Below are 7,030 nucleotides of genomic sequence, written 5' to 3' on the forward strand. Positions count from 1 at the left end.
GAAAAACGAGGTTAAAATTAGAAAAAGAACTTACCGTTTTACGAATCATATCCAAAATTATTTGTTCTAATCTTCAAATTATTACTTTCATACTTAATACTTCATCATAGATTGTTGCTATGTTCATCTTCATTTTAATCCAATTACTTTTCAAGTTGTTTGTCTACCAACTAAATAGTGTGAGAATGGCACATAGGCCGTGTGACAATTTTGAAATAATTTGACGAAAACAATAGCGTGTGACCATACTTAAAGAGGAAATGCCGGATAATAGTCCTAATTGATTATTTCCAAACTTTATTGTAAAAGACAACTGGAGATAACTTTCTTAGTCTTTTAGCTTGGACGGAGAAAGAGGGAAGAAAGATGGATATCGCTAATTGGGAAAAGAAATTGTAATTTCGAACATGTATATGAAGCATGTGTATTTCTTACATTACAAGTAGAAATACAAGCAAAATACCTATTAGAACCAAAAATAATTTTCAGGCATTTTTTGGGTGACAAAAAACGGCTTTCTATATTGTGTTTTTTTTTTCTCTCCTAATGCCATTTAATATCGTTGTGTTTCTGTTAAATCGTCTTCTATGTTTGCCTCAATAAGTAAATAATCTTTCTCTTCCTCTCGGGTTTAGTTTCATCATCCCAAAAATGTCCGTTCGATTGTGCAGCCCGCCTGAATATTCTGAAGCTATTTTGGTCTCATTCAGTTTCGTTTGGCAAGATGGTTAATTTGGCGTTGTCTACGCCCACATAGTTTCGCTTTTACATTGTTCTTCTCTGCAAACATTTCTTGCATGATTTTATTTGGTAGAATGTTCATCCTGTAATATGTCTGATATAGGTTCCAAATCATACAAGGTATTTGATGTTTGGCTTTCTTGTCCATAACTCACTGATTGCTAGTGGCCAGATTTATGTCATCCATTCCTACATATCCATGTGCAATGTTGTCGGTGGCATAAACAACTAATATACCATTTTTAAACAAGAAAGCCGATTAAGTACGAGAATATTGGAATTTGTGTTTGCTTCTTTTGTGCACACAATGAAATTTCTTACCCCTTTCAGAACTCTGGGGTATTACTTGAAGGTACAATTTTGTTCTCCTTTACAATAACATTAAAATTAATTTCTGGATCAAATTGTGTATCGTGTTGTTATATGAAGTCATTGCATTCTGAAAATTTAGTGTTATCTTATAGTCATACGACATTGTTCGTATTTGAAAATAACAGTGAATTCAATAGCATATTCTACTCGTTATGATATACTTTGCTCGTTTAACGGTCGATAAGTAACTCCACATCCATGGGTTTTGTCCATCCTGCCCAATTAATTTGATTCTGAAAAGAACATAGAAGATAACACTAATGTGTGGTTTAGAAGATCAATTATTCTAAGATTAGCACTGCATTAAATAAGAATTACATTCATATTTTTCGAACTTTGATAAGCAACCACGATTTATATCACTCAACGAATTGACTGGGTAAAATATCTTTGAATGTGTATATAATGATATTTATTTTTTAAGAAGAAAACATGGCTGTTTCTACAGTGAAGATAAAAGATACCCACTTCATATTGAAAAGACGATAATCAGACAACTCGATGGCCTTCATAGTTAATACTGAATGTACCTACCATACACAGTTTTTGTATGGTGAAGCTACAATATGTCCCAGTCTTTTGTTTTGGGAAGGTTATACATAAACATTCCTACTTCTCCTGGATCTTTATTTATTGACGATATAAATTTCTTACACTCTCTGCATTTATGGCAAAGATATAATACACATTCTGCTTTCTGATTAGTGCAATAAATGTAATAATTGTGATATCATATAAATCTTGTGATATACGACTATATACATCCCATTCATTATCAACTAGATTTGGGAAATCTAAGTGTAAAGCATGCGCTTGTTCTGTTCTAGTAACTCTACCAATATTTTCTACAGATACATAATTTGTTTTATCTCAGAAACTTATTAGGTCAAAACTGAGAACGAAAACAATAATTTGCATGTTTTCAATCTACAAAACGTGTCTTCTTTAAAAACTGACAAAAAATTCTCTTAAAATAATGAATGGCATTTTGAATCCTAAACAAATTTATTCAAAAACATGGACAAGCTCACCTAGGTCTTAATGGATGTTTATGATCAGAAAGTCTTGGTACATAACTATGCGTCTCTTGTTAGTAATTGTTTTTATAAGGATGATCCCATTTATGTCAAACAGGTGGATAAATATCTAGAATACCTCTTTACGTTCACGTAATTGCTAATGCCTACAAATGAAAGTTTCGTTCTACCTATTCAGATAACTTAATATTCATCAATACATTGATGCGATACCATTTCAAAAATTGTTTTGTCTATAGCCATTTATTTGAAAAGTACTAAATCATTTTGTGCTCACATTAGTTATTGCATCATACAGTTACCCAATATGATTTTAGGTGTTATGAACAAAATCTTCAATGAGAAAACAGAAATGTCGCCGGAACAAACTTGCTCTCACCTACACAATTTAGACAAACAAGTATTACATATAACCCAACTTTTAACGGCTAAAACGGGCAGTATTTATGTTGACTCCAGCCAGTCTTAGTTGGGGCGAGGAATGAAGAAAGGTTTATATATATATATATATATATATATATATATATATATATATATATATATATATATATATATATATATATATATATATATATATATATATATATTATATATATATATATTCTTTATTGTTGAAATCCTTATCAGAAAGTATGTATGTTTACTGACTTTAAAATGTTCCACGAGAACGGTATGTTACCTACCAAGTTGTATTTTGATCGAGTTGATCACACATAAATAATAGAAAGGTGATACACGTCCAGATGGAGCTTACAAGGAAATTAATGTGTTTCATAAAACATATGAAAAACAAATTCAAAAGAAAAGATGAAAAGTATGCAGAAAACAGCATAAATACACTCTGCTAATTATATAATGTTTTGTCCACTTGCGATGTATTTCCTGCCTAGTATGATGGGGTAACCTGGTAATAAGCCTTGAACCCGATAGCTTTAGTCGAGACAGTTTTGTCATTCATATTGTTTAGACAGACACCACACGTTATATTAGGCCTTTCCAGTACGACCTTTAGGAATCCCGCTATGTGTGTGTGTTTTGTGTGTATGTGTGTGTGTGTGTTGTTTTTGGTATTGAATAAGGATTTTGAGAACCATCACCCAGACGATAATGCACTTGAGAGAACCGAAGACAGTAGATGGTGTAACATATCCTGTGTTGCAATTTGATATCACAGTAAACTTTCTTATCATTTCCTGTCTATACGCTTTGTATTGCTTAATAGTTGACATGGATTCCAAAGGTCTAACAAATTGCATCAGCATATGACCAATTATTTACCACTGAAAAACACTGAGGGGACAAAGCAGTATATTATTGTCACCTCCCTAGTGTTAAGAGACTGTGAAACATTACACATTGGTGTCAATACGATTACGCCTTCTAAGTTTACTAGCATAAAAGAAAGAAAAAGAAAAAAATTAAAACAGTATGCTTTTTTCTCTACCTGGTCCCTGATCTCGCCTGGTTATGTTCGCTTTCCTATTTAATGCATGACACCAGTGCACATCATTACACTGTTCGAATCTACATATTAGGCCATGGGATTGTAGTTTGGGCAGATTATGAGCTTCTAGATAAAATTCTATTTCAAAATTTATACACGTCCTTCGGCATAGTTAAGTATATCTCTAAATACAACAACTAATATTTATTTTCGAGCCGAATCAACTGAATAACTGAACAGGTATATATGTATGTAAGTGTGTGCGTTACAAGTAAAAAAGGACCACTCAGCCACCTACGTCAATGCGCAGCTGCATACTTTACAACTACGTAGAATAATAATAATAATAATAATAATAATAATAATAATAATAATAATAATAATAATAATAATAACAAGAATACTAATAATAAGAATAATAACAATAACAATAATAATAAAAAAACATACGACATTGGTTGTGATGGTAGCCTGCGTCTAATGGATGAAATGGCATGCATCAAGGAACATAAAGTCGAAGTATAGTCTGACATGGTAAAATCGCGCACCTCGACGTTAACTTCCACGATAAGGTCCAGTGACATGACCAATGTAACAAGTCACATCATTGCAACCGAAAAACCTAAACGCGTTTTGTTTACGAGATAGAGAGAGAGATAAACAGGGTAATTACCTTCAACATATTTCATTTGTTCTTAATAAACAGTCATTACAAAATATCCAGAACACATATAAACACTTATGCAACCTACATCAAAACATTGACACCTAATCGATTACATCATAGTACGCTAGAGGGAGGTAGAATGTGTCCTTCATATATAGTGATGAACAGTGCTGAGTGCCTCACAAACTACCATCGTCTTGTCAGATGCAAGCTCGACTTCCACTTCAAGCCCAGGCCCAAACAACAAGGAGGTAGGCCGAAAAGGAAGGTCCAGATCAAAAACCTCTTGTCTGAAGACGTCAAGACAGATTTTCAAGAGAGCCTTCAGTCTATGTGTAAATAACTTAATTGTCGGCCAGATCTACCTCCGGAAGAGATGTGGAATCACATCAAGGCTGCCATTCTGCAAACCTCAAATATGCAGCTCCCTCCACGATTGACAAAGAAATAGACAACAGACTGGCCAAGCCAAACAGCGCTTTCGACAGTCTCTATAAACTAGTATAACAAAACGCCAGTCTCAAGAGAGATACAACGATCGTCGTCCACAGAGCTGTGGTACTAAGCACCCTCCTATATGGCGCAGAATGCTGGGTCACTCACGGGCGCTACCTCCGCCTCCTTGAACGCTTCCATCAGCGCTGAATCTGCACCATCCTCAAGATCCACTGGAGTGACTTCTTCACCAACACTGAAGTCCTCAAACAAGCATGGATCATCAGCGTTGAGGCCACGCTCATGAATGTACAGCTTAGCACGTGTCCAGGATGGAGGATCATCGCAGGTATGGTGAGCTGTCGACTGGCCACCATTATAGACGGTCACATCGAAAGAGATATAAAAACACCTTGATAAAGACCGCCACCACTTGCGGCATCGATCACAGAATATGGGCATCAGAAGCTGCTGACCGTGAATGCTGGTGACGTACAGTACACCTGGCCGCTGACACTTTTGAACAAAACAGACGTGCCATTTTGGAGAAAAAAACGATGTTGAAAACAAACTGGGAACCAATGGCAGCACCGACCACACCCCAGACGTTCCCTGCAGCCTCTGTGGACGGATGCGCCTGTCACGTATAGGGCTCGTCAGCCACAAGAGCGCGTGCAATATATTTGAACATACCCCTTCCTAATCTTAGCAAGCGAAGTCAAGCCAACACTTTAGTTTGTTCTTAATAAAAAGTCATTACAAAATATCCAGAAGACTTATTAAACAGGGTGATCTAAAATTGGAACACCACCATTAATGTATAGAAATATGTGGTAAGTAATATGATACGACCTTTATTGGAAAAGAATGTGTTACGACACTTGTAAAAAGTAAAAGAAAAGAGTGAAGAAAACAAGGTGAGTAAAAATTAACAAATAATTTATTCTCTTGAAAAAACAAGGTAAACATGAGAAAAATAACTCGAATCCTGATGAAATCCAAAACGGTAGACGATGATGTCTATTGAAGCCCTGAATCCTGAGGTATCAACAGTCTCTTGTTGAATCGCAGAAAATATTATTCCAGTTTTGAATTCTGCATAAATTTTAATAAATGTTCTTGTCGCATAATTAATTTAGAGCACCTGTATTTGCCAGGAAAACAATTACATGAAATCCAAATAATATGAAGACAATAAAATAAGCCTTATTGGCAGAAAACTGGTCACGACATAAAACAATTGATTTCTCAAGTGTTAAGGCACTACTAACTACTCCTTCTCCAAACACCAGTGATAAGTCTAATACAAAGCAAAATACATGCACGGATGAGGGATACATGGTCATTTTACTAAAACAAAAATAAAGTTTATGTATGAATAACATCACGTATTGCCAGGATGGACTTAAGTGAAATCAATGATTTCTTACTCAGTGAGATAAAAGAAAATAAAAAGTAGCAAGTTACAAATACTCGTATCAAAAATTTTACTATTATTTCAGTTAAATTGTCCACATTGGAACTGCCTCTGGAAAACTTGTTGACGCACTCATTTTGGTGAAATGACACAATCTACTCAACAATTATTCTGCTAAATGATTCGTCAAATGCACGAATAGGATGCAGATGAGCGTTGGGTATTTTCTGATTGGCAATTCCTACCATTTGACAAGTATGACAAGATCTGCAGTATTTACAAACATCACTTTTAAGTTTTGGTCAACATAAATTATTTAACATACTGTGATCAGTCTTATAAATCCATAAATGGCCAGCCCTTGGACTTTCAATGGTCAGACTATGTATTTTCCAGTCTGAATGATTTTGGAACTACAATAATTAACTGACCAATCATCACTATCAGGTACCTCGGGGTGTCTCCATTTTCTCACACAATTTCCATTTTTTGTGAAATAACAGACAGGCACATCAGTTGCTTCAGATTCACTAATGGCGTTTGAAAACAAACAGGAGTTCTCAGGATTAGAATATTCGTCGTTTGTTACGTGGATTTGAATAAAGTAAATGAGTAGTTAAAAGAGGATCACTGTGATTAATACCCTATGATTGATCCAAAGAAGGAGTGAAAGTGACCTTATCGAAAGCCTGACAAATACACGTGTCAGCTAAAGGAATACTTTCCTGATCAGCAGTATGTTCAAGAACGTTGTTTGCCATAGGTCTAGTAACTGCACAAACTGGGTATAAATCAGGTAATTCGTTTTCAATAGACTCGAATGTCTGACCCAAACAAGGCTTGTCAGTTCCACGTGGATTAACCACAACCTAATCATCCAGTTAGGTCCCTGCCTAGTAACAAATTAGTGCCCTCAA

Source organism: Sinohyriopsis cumingii, unplaced genomic scaffold (assembly GCF_028554795.1).
Source record: "Sinohyriopsis cumingii isolate HCF-2022 unplaced genomic scaffold, ASM2855479v2 utg001356l, whole genome shotgun sequence".
NCBI lineage: Eukaryota > Metazoa > Mollusca > Bivalvia > Unionida > Unionidae > Sinohyriopsis > Sinohyriopsis cumingii.